Here is a 15702-nt window from a genome sequence, read left to right as displayed (position 1 = left end):
GGAAATTCGCAAGCCCCGTCTTCTAAAGGGCCAGACCTCCACCCTTTGGTTCTGCCTTCTCTGCAACTCTTAAACATACAAGAACCGCTCTGCAAGTCCATGTGAGCTACCAGGGAGGCTGTCATCTGCCCAGGTCCTGGGACCACCATGCTCAAAGCTGTCGCAATTTTGCGGGAGGGATTCAAGCGCATTCTGCCATTAAAACACCGCAGGTCAACAAATCCATGTTTCTAAAATCAAGCTGAACTGCTTGCAGTTAGGAAAGTGACAGGGAAATCATAGATTGGAGAACTGTAGAGTTGGAAGGGACCCTCAGGGCCATCTGGCCCAATCCCCTGCGATGCAGGAATCCTGCCTAGTTATCCCTGAATAGGCTTGAAGCACCAACCTTCTGGTTGACAGCCAGACGCACTGACCCATTGCACCACTGGTCCACTTTAAAATAGTGCGATAATGATAGACGATCAGGAAAAAGTATAATCGTAAGGCTAACAATTCAGAACAAATGCTCAATAAAAAGCAGGCATTGCATAACCTCCATGTAAGCTTGCGGCAAGGAAATGAGGACGACTGTTCAATAAGTGGGTCATCTGGAAGTGCCCATAGATTTCCCCCTTAACCTCCTCCCCCTTGACACAGAGAAAGGCTAATCACAAGTATCAATCCACTGCTGTGCCAAGTGACTGCCCCCCCCAAGTCTTTCTCATCCAGAAAAAACATTAACACCAAACAATCTCTTCACAGGCTCCCTCACTGTCCTCCAGGTGTGCTCACTTAAATTCTCACAGGTTTCCACATAATGTATTATTACTGTGTTCTAAACAGACACAAAGAAGGCACTCACTGTCATGGATTGGTAGGCCCAAAGCACGTGGGTCTAATCCAGAGAATAAACTGCTAGATTTGAGCTCTGGGTTAAATTCTTGCTTTGTTTCCTCATGGACTGAGGTGGCAGCGGCCATCAGACATCTCGTTCTGGCTCTCAGCCTCAGTTCCCCAATTGTTAAAATAGAGGAAAGAGCCTCATAGAACTGTTGTTGTGCAAGTGAACCAAGCCTTGCTGCATGTTAAATGCATAATGCAGAAATGGCTATGTGGAGAGAAAAATGGCAAGCAATTGTCTAAGATTATAACATTTCCCCCTATCATCTATCTATCATCTATCTCCTTTGAAGGAAACCCTTGGTGGGGGAATATTGCATTGTGATTTCTGTACCTAGGTAGGATTCAGAGAGTGAACAATCTATGCACAAGTCATTTCAGATTCTGGACTTAATTGTTTTATGAGAGGGGGGTTGTCCCTGTCTTAATAAAGTAGTAACTTACTTCAATATGCAATAATCCAGCTCTGTTGTGTTTATCCTGTACATTTTTCTGGACCAGCGGTGGGTGGGTGGGTACTCCAAAGTCTTTCCGTCATTGGCACCACTGCCTGAGCACTTAACAAGTCAATTAGGGCTGTGGTACCCCAAGGATATCCCTGCCCCTCAGGTCACGTTCTGTGCCAAATAACTTTTGCAACATCAACAAGCGAAAGGGTAATGGTCTAGTTTGGTTCAAATTTATGGGGAAGGCTGTAGTTCAGGAGTCAGCAAACCTTTTCAGCAGGGGGTCGGTCCACTGTCCCTCAGACCTTGTGGGGGGCTGGACTATATATTTGGGGAGGGGGATGAACGAATTCCTATGCCCTACAAATAACCCAGAGATACATTTTAAATAAAAGGACACATTCTACTCATGTAAAAACACGCTGATTCCTGGACGGCCCGTGGGCTGGATTTAGAAGGCAGTTGGGCCGCATCCGGCCCCCGGACCTTAGTTTGCCTACCTGTGCTGTAGTAGTTCAGTGGTAGAGCATCTGCTGTGGATGCAAACAGCCCCTGGTTTCATCCTTGGTGTGTCCAGTGAAAACTCTTGTTAATACTGAGCAAGATGGAGCAAAGGTCTGATTTTCTATATCCCTGTAATGTCAGAGACAGTGAGGATTTTTTACACAGTATTTGATTGGCATTTTCATGTTAAGAGTTAAGGACAGAGCCTCTCCCGCTATGTTGGGGGACTTAAACCTAAGTGGCTTGAGATCTCCTCATCACACTAGATTTATGACCATGTTGCTCATTGCTAAGGCTGAATTAGCCTTAGGAACGAGTCAAGTTTCACATTACGGTTCCTCCAGGCTGAGAGGTCCTTTTCCATTGCTTCTGGCTTTGAGGGGGGAACTATCAGATCCAATTCATCCCCAAGGCCACGTTAAGTCTGCGAGGGTCTGTTTAATCTACCAGTAGGCAAATGCCAGCTGAACATCTCCTTTGCTTACAACGTGAGCTATGGCCTCCCTAAATGACTCAGACTGGCCTTTCCCAGGGGTTTCTGCTGGGCTGCCTAACCCTGCACTTTTGAGGCCTGGGCACCGTTCCCACTTATCTCATTGCTGACAGTATTTCCACACCTGTTCCTTTGGGCCTGCGACATGGCTGATCCTGCAGCCACTGCAGTGTCGGGGAGAGACAGAAGAGAGAGGAAGACCTCATGGCAAAGTTGCACACCATCCTTGGACACCGGCCGCTACTTAGAGCGGAACAGGATCCCCAATGGGTTTTGAGCATTGCATGAGATAAGAGGGACCACACATTTCTGGGGATGGGCTGCTTGGTCCATGTCCATCTCCACCTTTGGAGGCAGCCTGCCTCTGAATACCATTCACTGGGAATCACAACTGGGAAGATTAGCTGTTGCACTCAGGTCCTTGCATTGGCATCTGGTTGGTCAGTGTGAGCACTGGGCATTGAGGCTGATCCAGCAGCCAGACTCTTCTGGTGTTCTCACTGGTTTCAGCAGGTTCATGTGAAGTTCCTACGGGCTGGTCTCGTTCCCCAAACTGGAAAATTTTGCATCTTCAGCTTTGTCCCTCTTTCACAAAGCCATGTGTATGCTAGGTAAACACATGAAGTTAATGTGATTGTGGCAAACTTTGCAATGGGGGGGGGGATCACTGAGGTTTCCAGATAGATCAAGGTTTTGGGGCAAGACTAAGCTGCTGTCCTATTCTTGGGTGGGTGAGAATCCTGTTCTATTTTTTGCAGCATTTCCTGCAGCGCTTGTTCCCATTGGATGGCTGGTGCTTTTGGGAAAGGCATTATTGTAGCCCAGTAGTGTCAGAGCCCCTGCGCTACATGCAGAAGGCCTCGGGTTAAATCTTTGGCATTTCCAGGTAGAGCTGGAAGAGCAGCCTGCCTGAAACCTTGGAGAGCTCCTGCCAGTCTCTGTGGACAATACTGAGATAATGGCAGCTTCCTGTGTTCCTGTGCTGAACTAAGCAACCTATCTCACATCATTAAATGCTCCCACTCTCTTGCACACACTCCTGTTCCTAGCAGCTTTTCACTTCAGATCAGGATCTATTGGTAGATTTCCAAATCAATTTCAGGCAATTGGAAAACTCAGTGGTTTAACTCAGGGACAGGCAACATGGTGCCCCCCAGATTTCCCAAACAACAACTCCTATCATGCTGGTTGAGGGTGATGTTGTTGTCCACAACATGTGGTGGGCATCATGTTGGCTGCACTTTCTTTAAGAGTAGCACCAGCAAAAATCCTTTTCTTCACTCCTGTTGAAATCAAGAAAGCTTATGGAAAAACAGCTCCGGAAGGAAATCCTTGGGCCGAGCACATGCACTCAGAAAGCAGCACCTTCCTTCCGCCTTGCTGAGCCACAGAATCCTACTGAAAAACAAAATAGAGCCCACCAGCCTATGTTTTCCCCACCCCATGGTGGTGTGTCATCCACTTTTATACCTCAGTTGCATGAACAACCATCCAACAATGAGTCATAGTAAGGCAGAGAGAAAAGGACTGAACGCAGCTCCGTGTCCAAACAGGGATTTGGGGAATATGGATCTCCTGCAACAATGTCCCTCCCTGGCCATGCTGATTGTGCTTTAATACAGGCAAATGAGACATAGCTGCCGCCTGCCAATTAAGGAAGGCAGTAACTCCACACCTGTTGAGTTGTTCAGATTCGAAGTGGCAAGGAGCGAACAAGAACACAGAGAGGCCATTTTCTCCCCCTGCAAACGATCACCCCTGAGAAAATAAACTTTCTCCTCCTCCTCCTCCTGTCCCTGGGAGCTTCTTCCTCTCTGTACAGCTTTACTGATATGGGATTGTTCCTCTGCTCCTGCAGGGAGCCAGGGACACCCTTTCCTGCTGATGCGAGAGATCTGTGGGGGTGGTTTCGCAGCAAGGGGGTATCGGGTAGCTGCTGCTGTTCCAGATGCCTTGCCCTTATAAGGCTGTTTCTAAAAACTGCCCTGTGCCTGTGCTCCCTGCAAGGAGGCAAGGGGATGAGCTAATGGCAGTATTTTGGAAGAGGGCAGAACTTATTTAGGGTACGAGAAGGGTCTTCCTCTGCCCCCACCCTCCATGAGAGATGGATGGGCAGGCGGATGGCAAGGCCAGGCCTCCTCAAGAACAAAGTAGCTATTTAAAGAGGCTTCCGTGGCTTGGGGCTATGATTCATTGGCTGGATGGAGTGGTTCAATTTGTTGGGAGGTTAACTAGTCCCAGTGGCATAGCATGGCATCAGGGGGCTGGGGCCCTGGGAAAGTGGCAGTGGCAGGTGCCTCCTTTTCCTTGTGGCCTGCAGAAGGGTGCGCCCCACACCTGGGCTGGCCAAGAGGAAAAGAGGAGGAGGGCAGTGGAGGAAACCACCGAGGGGGGGGAGGAAGAGGAAGGTGGGAAAGCACTGTGAGGGCCTGCCCTCTCCCCCATAATTACTTTGGATTCCTGCCATGACTTTTCAGCTCTTGTTTCAAAAAAGAAACAGGAAAACATGTGGGCTTCTTCTTCTGTGGAACATCTACATACATGTGACATCCATTGGGATGCTTGAGGGACCCGATCTTTCCAAGTCCTGATGCAAACGGAACCTTCTGAATCCGTGTGCGGATCAGAACATAACTGAATTTCAGCTCAGAAACATGCAAACATGCATTTTTAAATGCATATTTTATTATAAAACACATCTGTAATTCTGCACAACAGCTTAGTATTGATCCACACATTAGTCCTGAGAGGTGAGGATGAGGAAACTTTGTATAGGAATCCTCAAGCATCTCTAAGTGGTGGTACGCTCGCAATGTACAAAACTGCCTAGTGAATCTGTTCCACACAGACACTTTTGAGCACTGAGGGGAAGCAGAGTCCGCCTCTGCCCCTCTCCTCAGGGCCCCGAACCCTCTGCTTTCAATTTCATCATCTCTTGGCTTCCGCAAGCAGTGAGCACTGAATGGGTTTGTCATGTGGGCTCCCGCCAGCTCTGTTAATCCTAGTAAACAGGGGTGGTGAATCTGGCAGGGCCATTCCGGACCTATGTTGACAAAAGCACCTGTGAGGAGATGCCCTCTCGTGAGGCTGGAAATAGCTTCCCATTGTGAGTGCCAGACACACATCATACTGGGTGGAGTACCATTTGGCAAACCTACAAGCTGGGCCAACGCCAGAACAATAGTCAGACAAAGGATGTGATAAACACTAAGCATCCCAACCACTTTACTGAACTTTTTGAGAGCAGAAAGACAAACCACATGGCGTCTTGCTGAGTAACAACACCACCACCACCACCACCACCATGCTTAATATGTGAACTCCCTAAGGGGTTTTATATAAAACACAGTAAGATCATTTTTGAAAAATCTGTGTGTGTGTATCCAAGAAAAAAGAGAACATCCCTCAATGCCAGTTGCATACCCTCCAACATTCCTCTGAGGAAAATAGGGATGTCCCATTCCATTATTATTATTATTATTATTATTATTATTATTATTATTATTATTATACCCCACCCATCTGACTGTGTTGCCCCAGCCAATCTGGGCAGCTTCCAAACATAGATAAAAACATAATAAACATTAAACATTAAACACCTTCCCTATACAGGGCTGCTCAGTATCACAAAACTCCAGAATTTCTCTGATGAAAATAGGGATGCCCTAAGGAAAAATGGGACATTCCAGGATCAAATCAGAAACCCGGATGGCTACTATAAATCCAGAACTGTCCATGGCAAATAGGGACACTTGCAGGGTCTGCAGTTGCTGGCAATCACAGTTGCACTCAGATCACACCATATGTTTAAAGAACATGGCTTCCCCCAAAGAATCCTGGGACCTGAAGTTCACCCCTCACAGAGCAACCATTCCCCATCCCCTTAACAAACTACAGTACCCAGGATTCTTTGGGGGAAGCCATGTGCTTTAAATGTACGTGACCTAAATCGGTTTTGTGACTGGCCTGAAGAAAGCGAATGAGCTTCAGAGCCAAGGGGGGATTTGAACCTGGGTTTTCTCAGATGTAGTCCAGAACTCTTAACAAACCACACCGAACTAGTGTAGGAAACAAGAAAGCAGGTGCTCTTTGTGGTATCTCTGCATAGGCTTCCAGGAGGTGCGTGTCCCATGCGTTTCCATACTGTCTACATGTCTCGATGTTTTTCTGCGTCAGGGGTGGGAAAGCTTTTTTTAGCTCAAGGGCCACATTTGCTTCTAGGTAACGTTCTGGGGGCCACAGACCAACAGTGGGCAGGGCCAGAGACAAAAGCAACCAGAGCAGTGAATGAGGATTTAAATTTTGCGCAGTAAGGGGCAGATCTACTATGAAACTTCAAGGCCCCTAATCCATTAAGGGCCCCACAAGTGACTTTAGTTCGCATTGCTTTAAAAAAAATCGGGTCTAGTATATATTTCCACAATCCCAAAATTTGAGAGTCAGTACCACAGATGCTGTAAAGGTGACTTTGACATGAAAGGTAATCCAGGACAGCAATTTTAAGTAAAATCCGAGTTGTTGTTATTATTTTTATTATTTAATGTGGTGGTGTTTTGTAGAACAACCCCATTGAAGAAGATAACAGTGGTTCCCCAGACCTTGTTGCTGGTTGCGAAGGGGCACCCATAACATTTCAAATTTAAGAGCCCTATAAATGTAGGCTAGCTTCTACACATTCCCTATCCTCCATCCTGGCAACCATTGTTGGAGTTCAAGGATATCTTCCAGCCAGTCATTTCAAGGAGATTATAAAGCAGGGCCCAGAGCACCAGGTTGCCACCCTGATTGGGGGCACCTGGCATACAAGTGCGCATGTGTGACATCATGCAAATGGTGAGCATGCACATCAACTGCAAAAGGCCAAGCGCTTTGGAGGAGCCGGACAGAGGTGTGACGTGTGATGCCATGACCTTGCGCATGCGCAACATTGAGGGGCCCCAGTCCTTTTCCAACAAAAATTGAGGGGGGCGGAGACACACCAGCCCCCTAGAGTTGGCACACCTGGCAGGGCCAGTGAATGGTGTAGCCTGGGAAAGGCCAAAGGACCAGACAGAGAGGCCTAGTAGGCCGCATCCTGGAATTCTGCACCACTGTTTCTGCTTGGGAAATGGGGACCGGCGGGATCCAGCAAGTGATAGCCTGCGGCCTGACGCTGCGAGCCCAAGTCTCATTGAGGCAATCATTACCTGTTGTGCATGGCTGGGTCCGTATCCATGCCAGTTCAGAAATCCCTAAGTGTGAATGAAAACTTATTCTTGTCTTGTGGCACCGTCAGAAACATCTAATGCTTGTTTGCTCTGTGAAATATACTTGGAGTCCTGTAGTGATTTCATGCTCTTTATTGCAGCTTTATTGCATGAATTGCCCCCCAAACCTCAGGCTTTTATATGCATTATTTACACAATGAGTCCCATCTGATTGGCTGATTCTGCTTCCCTCCTGGAGTCTGATTGGTCTTTTCCTGCAGGCCAATCAGTTGTTGCATTCTACAATCCTACCAGCCTTCTAGATGTGCCCTGGCATTTGAAACATCTTTCAAGCCCTATGTGCTGGAACCTTCACAAACACTGTCTTTGGCAGATTGCTCAGTCTCCTGTGTATGTACATGCACAGCCATTTTGGAGCAACAACTCCAAGTTGGGAGTGCTCAAGTCCTATGCACTCTTCCTCTCCCGGGTCGAGCTCTAAAACCCCACATTACTCTACGGGGTTGAACATAAGACTATAAGATGAGCCTGTTTGATCAGGGCAATCCAGCAGTATACCTGTCAACTGTCCCGGGGGGGGGGAACAGGATCATGCAAGATCCTGGCAGCCATTCAGGTGCCACATTCTTGCGTTGCAATCACCCCCCAAAAAAAGCGCTTTTGGGGGGCAAGATCACTGTGTGGGTCACGTGATTTGCCCAGGAGTGCAGCCCTGGTGTTTGGTCTGAAAAAAGTGGAGGGTATGCAGCTGTGTGTTCTCTCACAGTAGCCACCAGCCAACTAGATGCTGTGGGAAACTCACAAGCAGGAGCCCTCCCCTCTCCTGGCATTTCCAGCAACTGGTATTCAGAAGTATGGCTGCCTCTGAACATGGAGGTGGAGCATAGCCATTGTGGCTATTAATTTTAAAGCCATTCAAGTTGGTGGCCAGGAGTTCCATAGCTTAACTATGTGCTGTGTGAAGAAGGATTTTTATTTGTCCTGAATCTTCCAAAAGACTGGGGACCCCCTCCAGACAAGTCTTTTATTGCAGGTTTATTCTGCAACATGTTATTGGCACAATAATTAGTGGTGGATTGAGTCTGCTTTAGTTTGTTCTGCGACGCTTCCCTGATGCTGCCACATTATAGCCATCCTGAGGGGCTATAGGGCAACAAAAGTGGGACAAAAATTAACCAGAACATTTGTGGTATTAGAAAGTTACAAGATTTCACTAGGGAGTTGTGCAATAAACACTGATAAGAAATGAAGCAAGATGCCTGCCCCAAAACATTTGCAGGCACAAAGAGTATTGAAAATAAGATCACGTGTGACTGCCCTGATAGTATAATGAGCAGAAATAGACGCACAATAAAAATGATCAGCATGGACTGGCTAATATCAATGTTCTCACCAAAATGAATATATGGATTATGGATGTAAATAAACCAGGAAAAACAAAAACAAAACATAGGGCAGTAGCTGAACCAGTATTTGATTTGCTGGTGTGTACTATGGTCAATACAACTGAGAAGACAGGAGAAGCTGGGCCAAGCCCATGACTGAGGGGCAGAGTGTGAGCTTTTTTTCTATCTGATGTCTGCCCTCCCCCTAAGAGTGCAAACCTCTACCCACTTATCTGTGAGTATGTGCCATTGAATTAAATGGGATATACTTATGAGTAGGCATGCAAAAAGGATTGTACTGTGCACTGTCTTAGGCCAGCACTGACCCTTTTCCTGTTTGAGGGTCAGATTCCCTCATGGCCAACGTTTTGGGAGCCACGTGGCAGGGCTGGAACAACAGATGCCAACCTGACCTTTGCCACATTCCAGGCAGACAAAAGCCAAAGGTTTCTACACACATACACACGACACCACACACCTCTTTGCATCCTCCATCAAGGCAAGCCATAACCATTCTCGCAGGCCCAAGCATTCAGGGAGGGCATGGAACAGGGCAGGGGTGTGTGTGGCCTGGAGAGACTCCTGAGAGTCAGAGAGTGCTGGAGGGCTGCATTTGGCCACTGGGCCCAAGGTTCCCCACCCCTGATGTGGTCTGTTGATTGCATAAGCTTATACTGCATCAAATTTCTCAGCAAAACTTTGCAGAACTGCCTAAGTGCCAGAATCAATGTTTTACATGCCACAGCCCTTAGGTGCAGGAGAATTGTGGCATATTTATGTGCCAGCTTCAGATTTCTACGTGACAGGGTAACCAGATGCCTGGGATTTTTTTCCAAATTTTTAAGATGGTTATACCCGCCTCTTTTTCAGCCTTTCCCACTGATCTATCACACTCCCACAGTTCAGATGTACTGGACTTTTCAGGCAAGGGTGGCACTTTGCCTAGGCTCATCCTCAGAACTTTGCTGGAGAAAAATCAGGCTTGGCCAGGTGGGAATCAGCTGTACAGCAAAAGCTGTTATGCACACCCCCTGCCTGCCCATGATGTCTGGCAAACACATCAGATTTAAAATATGGCAAACCAAATCACTATTCATCAATCGTTCAGTCTGACCTCCCCTCTATGGTTGCACTGACATATCCACCAGCATATAAAAACAAATCATAGAATCATTTAAAAGCTAAATAGATGCATAGATGTATACCGTATATATAGAAAATTACAACTTACTGAATATTGCTCAGGCAGAGTGGCAAGGCGTCTTCAGCAGTCTTCACTGGAGAAACAATGAAGAAATGGATGCTGTAGTTGAGATTCCTGCATTGCAGGGGGTTGGACCAGATGACCCTCAGGGTCCCTTCCTGCTCTACCATTCTGTGAAAAGAAAAACAATGTGAAGATCTAACATTTCAAGAGATTTCAAAGTTCCAAGTACAGTACAGTGGTACCTCGGGTTACAGATGCTTCAGGTTACAGACTCTGCTAACCCAGAAATAGTACCTCGGGTTAAGAACTTTGCTTCAGGATGAGAACAGAAATTGTGTGGCAGCGGCAGGAGGCCCCATTAGCTAAAGTGGTACCTCAGGTTAAGAACAGTTTCAGGTTAAACGGACCTCAGGAATGAATTAAGTTCTTAACCCGAGGTACCACTGTACATTTTCTGATCAAGATAACGTTCACAGTTCCTCACGGGCATTCTCTGTTGCATCCTACAATATCTGGTAATAGATCTGGAACCTGGATAAATCTGTAACTCTTGAAAGCAGGCTTAAAGCAAGCATGTAGGCCTCCTCTGAACTTTTGTGAAGCAGCCCCTCCACTTTCTTTTCCAAACAGACTTTCAGAACTGTCCCATAAGAGCAGGTTGCTGAGCACACTCTATGAAAGAGACAAGGGGACAAGGGATCCGTTGAGAGGCCCGGGGCTGGTTTTGCAATGGTTGTTACACATGCATGGCTCTCTGGATTGTGGCCAGGATCAAGCATGTGTCGTGCACCACACTTGTGGGCGGGCGGGAAGGAACTGGCAGTCCTGTTCCGCACCCACAGCGGTTCAGTCTAGTGAAGAAAGTCTAGTGAAGAAGTCTAGTGAGAAAATAGGAAGCAGGGCTGTGCAGTGCTGCTAGACCTAAGCATGTCTACTCAGAAGCAACTCCTGTTGAATTCAGTCGGGATTACTCCCAGGTAAGTCAGGTTAGGACTGCAGCTTAAATTGTCGTGGGACTTTTTTGTATTCCCGTGGGAACCACTCAGGGACTATGGCAGGGATGGGAGAACCAGCAGCCCTTGAGATATTGTTGGACTCCAACCCCCATCACCTATGAGCATTGGTCATGCCAGTTGGCGCTGATGGGAGTTGGAGTCCGACCTTTGAAGGGCCACACAGGTTTTCCATTCTTGGGCTACAGAAAGCAGGCAGGCATTTAGATTTATATCCTCCAAGAAGCTGGAAGGGGGTGAAAAAGATTCCTCGCTACTTTATCCTCACAACAACCCTGCAGAGTAGGAGAGAGAGAGAGAGAGAGAGAGAGAGAGAGAGAGAGAGAGAGAGAGAGAGAGAGAGAGAGAGAGAAGGAAGAACTGGCCTAAGGTCACCCTGTGACCTTGTTAGCCTGGTGAGAATTTTAAGCTGTCTCTCCTCCTCCTTCCCAATGATCCTGTTGTGCCAAAGTTCTGCAGTCATTTTGCAGTGAAAATTGAGAAATCAACCTGAGGTTCGTAGTTAACACCCCCAAATCCAACAGTGTCTGAATCACTTTAAACTGGCCCCGCATTCCAGCCCCACATAAACCAGAGGTGCCTCCTCTACACATCTGCACATCCATCCAGGCTAGCAAGGATGGGTTGTCATCCTAGCTCAAGGGAGCTTCCAGGTATGCAAAGGCACCCCAGGAGTACCCCAAGCAGGAGCACTGAGGAATGAGAGCCTGAGAGCCAAACAGAGAGGCCTGGGGGTCCGTATTTGGCCCCCAACCCAAGGCCTGTGGTTTCTCCACCCCCCTGTGTTGAACAGTGTGAGAGGCTCCCTGCAAGGAGGTACAAGAGATCCCAGCCTGCTAGGATTAAATCTGTTGAAGCCTGAATATGCAGCCGTAAATATGAATCTTGTGTTATTATTTGTAATAATACCTTTCTTCCAAGGAGCTCAAAGCAGTGTACATGGTTCTCTTCCTGCCCTCATTTTATCCTCACGATAACCCTGTGAGGTCTCTGATCCCAAGGAGCGAGTGAGCTTCTTAGCTGAGTGGGGATTTGAACCCGTCTCTCTCCAGTCTAAGGCTAGCCACTGGGCCATACAGCCCCCACATAGAGCAGAATCCTAGCCAAAGTGAAATATTTTAAATTCCAATTGGTTTCAGTGGGAAGAGGGTGTTAAGCATGTGTTTATCTCTCTCTCCTGGAGTTATTGAGATGTAAGGGATTACACCATACATTTAAAACACATTTAGAGCACATGGTGCCCCCCCAAAATGAATCCTGGGAACTGTAGTTTAGCCTCAACAGAACTACAATTCTCAACACCCTTAACAAGCCACAGTTCCCACGATTCTTTGGGGGAGCCTGTGTGCCACAGATGTCCCAAAGCACAATTGCAAATATTTAGGGCAGCCATTTCTAGTTACACACGATTCCACAGAAGGCTGACAGTTTAACACTTTTTTTAAAAAAAGGTTTAGACTTGGGTTTAAAAATAAAACAGGATTAAATTCATTACTGGTTCAACTGGAAGCTCAGTAGAAGTGCTCGCCTTGGAGCTTAATTTATTTTGGGTTCAAAAGCCAGCTAATTCAGGTTACACAGTGGTTGCTGGGAAGCTTCCTGCAACATTCCTGTCTCAAAATTCTTGCCTCTGAGGAGTCTCTAGAAATAGACTAAAGCGCAGACGCAGCTCAACTGTATTTTTATTTTTTTAAATAGACGAACCCATGCCTCCTTAAAACTGCCTATTTTTAGGAGCGCCTTCTATTCTGTTTGACGCTTAAAATGCATGTCTGCACTTTTTGGGGAAAATAATAATAATGTTGTCGCTCCCTTTAGCCAGGTACGACTCAAAAGGAAAGGGGACTGGGAGGGAGAAGGAATCAGGGAATTCAGTAAAGATCTGTGGAGAGGACAAAGTGCTATGGTGTTGTTATTTTGAGGCAGGGGTGTGGGTGTGGGTGTGTGGGTGTGGAGTGAATGTTGCTCTTCCCCACCAGAACCTCAGGGAGCAGATTAGACTAATACATCTAGAAAAGCAGGACTGAGCTCTTGGGCATGCTGTGTGACTACTTTAAACAGGCCAATTGCCCCTTTCCATGCTCAGCTCTTACTCCATCCCATTCCCACCTGCTTTGCATGCAAAATGCCGCTGATTTAATTCCTGGCATTTTGAGTTGACAGCAGAGGGTGCTGGGTGCTGTAAGTCTCCCTTTCCAAATGTGCAATCCTGTATCTATGGGGGTAGAAGAAAGTGCAAGAGAAAGATTGCCAAACCAGTTCCTTCCTCGAGGTAATGACTTTGGCTCCTTGATAAGCATTGCAATTTAGCATATCCGAAGAAGTTGCTCTGGGCCATAGAGCAAATCATTATCATTATTAAGGTTTATATACCACCCTTCATCAAAAGATCTCAGGGCAGTTCATAGAATAAAATACAAGGTAAATCACAAGTAGCCACCTCTCACCTGGCTGGTAGATGCAACCCAGAGTCCTGAGTGAGAGAGCTGGAAGAGACATGCCTTACTCTGTGGACTTGGAGCTCCCCCTGGAAACCTAAAGAGGAGAGCAAGATGGGAGTGTTGATGTGAGACCCTCCATCCTATGCTCAGTTTGTAAAGGTAAAAGTAAAGGTCCAGTCGCAGATGACTCTGGGGTTGCGGCGCTCATCTTGCTTTACTGGCCGAGGGAGCCGGTGTTTGTCCGCAGACAGCTTCCGGGTCATGTGGCCAGCATGACTAAGCCGCTTCTGGTGAACCAGAGCAGCGCATGGAAACACTGTTTACTTTCCCGCTGGAGTGGTACCTATTTATCTACTTGCACTGTGTGCTTTCGAACTGCTAGGTTGGCAGGAGCAGGGACTGAACAACGGGAGCTCACCCCGTCGCGGGGATTCGAACCACTGACCTTCCGATCGGCAAGCCCTAGGCTCTGTGATTTAACCCACAGCGCCACCCGCGTCCCATGCTCAGTTTGTATATAAGTATAAATGAAACCATGTCTCCTAAAGACACCACAGTCTCCACTGATCCTCATTCCAAGGAAACTGAACACTGGGTAAGTGCAGGCACCCCTGGAATGTCTTGTTGCTGCTTGGATATTGGGGTGGCATGTAACAGCTGGCATCTCCAAGCAGGGCTGTGACCCTAGGAGGGTCACTGCCAAGTCACTGTAGTCACTGCCAACCTAAACAGACTAATGATCTGACGGGATAAGGCAGCTACCTGGTTTCTAGCCTTCATGTTGCTGTTTCCAATAAATAAGTTGCCCCCAAACTGAAATGTCTGTAAAACGAACCCCAAATTCCATTGTATTGGGGGGGGCAGGAAGGATTTGAGGCTGAACCCTGCTCGTTTTTAAAGAAAAAACACAACAGCAGGTTGTAAGGATCATTCTAATGTGGTTTCCACACATTTGCCCGTTCCTCCAGAACTGCCGTCCTTTGTTCATGTGCATTTTTTGTAGAATCGAGACAATATCCTGATTCTGGTGCTTTATGAGTTGTCCTCCCATATTCCCCCCACCCACCCACCCAAGACCTGTTTTCGAAAATGCATGTTACACAACAAAAGCCGACACATTAAAGGGCATTTTATACCTAATCAAAAAAACACAGTACCGCATAGAACAAAAAGCCAAACCAGTTCAACAAACAATGAATGCAATTCAAGACCAATTCATAGTGATTCAAATATCAGAAACAGGTGCTGAGCACCAGCTGTGTGCCAGCAGACCCCCCCAAACCCTAAATCTGTTGGAAATGTTGTGCTGACCCCCAGTTCCTAGAACAGATGGAGAGATATATATTTTTCCAGAGGGGCCATTTATCAGTGGTGCATAGGGTCATAAGCAAAAATGGGTGGAGCAAATGTACATTTCACATGTGTACAGCAGGGTAGTTTCTATCAACACACTTCCCCCCTCTCTCCCTCATCTAGGCAAACCAAGAGCATTGTCAGAGCTGAAGGACACATTCCAGCCAGGCATAAACACTCGCCGAGGGTGCAAAGCAGAGCTGGTGGGGTGCATGGGTTGGGGGAGAAGGGGTGCGGTCTGAGGCAAGTTTCTTGGGTTACTGCCTTACAGGGTTGTTGTGGAGATTAATTGTGGAGGGCAGTGGCGTAGCGTGGGGGTGCAGGGGGGGTCGGCCGCACCGGGCGCAACATCTGGGGGTTAGGGAAATCCATGGGTTAGGGGGCGCAAATTACTTGCCTTGCCCCGGGTGCTGACAACCCACGCTACGCCACTGGTGGAGGGAGGGACCACGTGCACCACTTTGAGTTCCTTGGAGGAAATGCTGGAATGTAAACGCAATTAATAAAATAACAATAAATAGGGGAGAAGTTGGGAGGGCTGCATTTGGCCCCTGACCCCAAGGGTTCCCATCTCAAACTGCTGCTCAGTTCAGATTTTCCAGATTCTGTTTTGTCTGGTCATTGGACATGTAATTCTAGAGGCCTGCCTGAGTTATATGCACACACAAATGTGTATACAGCATCGGCTATATGCCACATTAATCGCCATGGCTTCTCCCTAAGGATTCTGGGAATTGTTGAATGGGGGGGGAGTTTCCCCTAACCCCATTA

General features: G+C 47.3%; 1 protein-coding gene and 1 long non-coding RNA gene across 2 annotated transcripts in view; one reads left to right on the top strand and one right to left on the bottom strand.

Annotated features, from left to right (window-relative positions):
• Positions 1–15702, top strand: part of ACTN3 (actinin alpha 3) — a 41491-nt gene that overhangs the window by 1722 nt on the left and 24067 nt on the right. The window lies entirely within an intron of this gene.
• LOC309359152 overlaps positions 1–15702 on the bottom strand; it is a 51829-nt gene that overhangs the window by 20776 nt on the left and 15351 nt on the right. Inside the window, exon 2 of the long non-coding RNA XR_014163741.1 lies at positions 10149–10194. This is a non-coding gene — a long non-coding RNA (uncharacterized lncRNA). The remainder of the gene's footprint in view (positions 1–10148; positions 10195–15702) is intronic.

Source organism: Podarcis melisellensis (assembly GCF_964234715.1).
Source record: "Podarcis melisellensis genome assembly, chromosome: 16".
Classification (NCBI taxonomy): Eukaryota; Metazoa; Chordata; class Lepidosauria; order Squamata; family Lacertidae; genus Podarcis; species Podarcis melisellensis.
The sequence above is the reverse complement of the archived record's forward strand: the minus strand, read 5'-3'. Positions and strand labels throughout refer to the sequence as shown.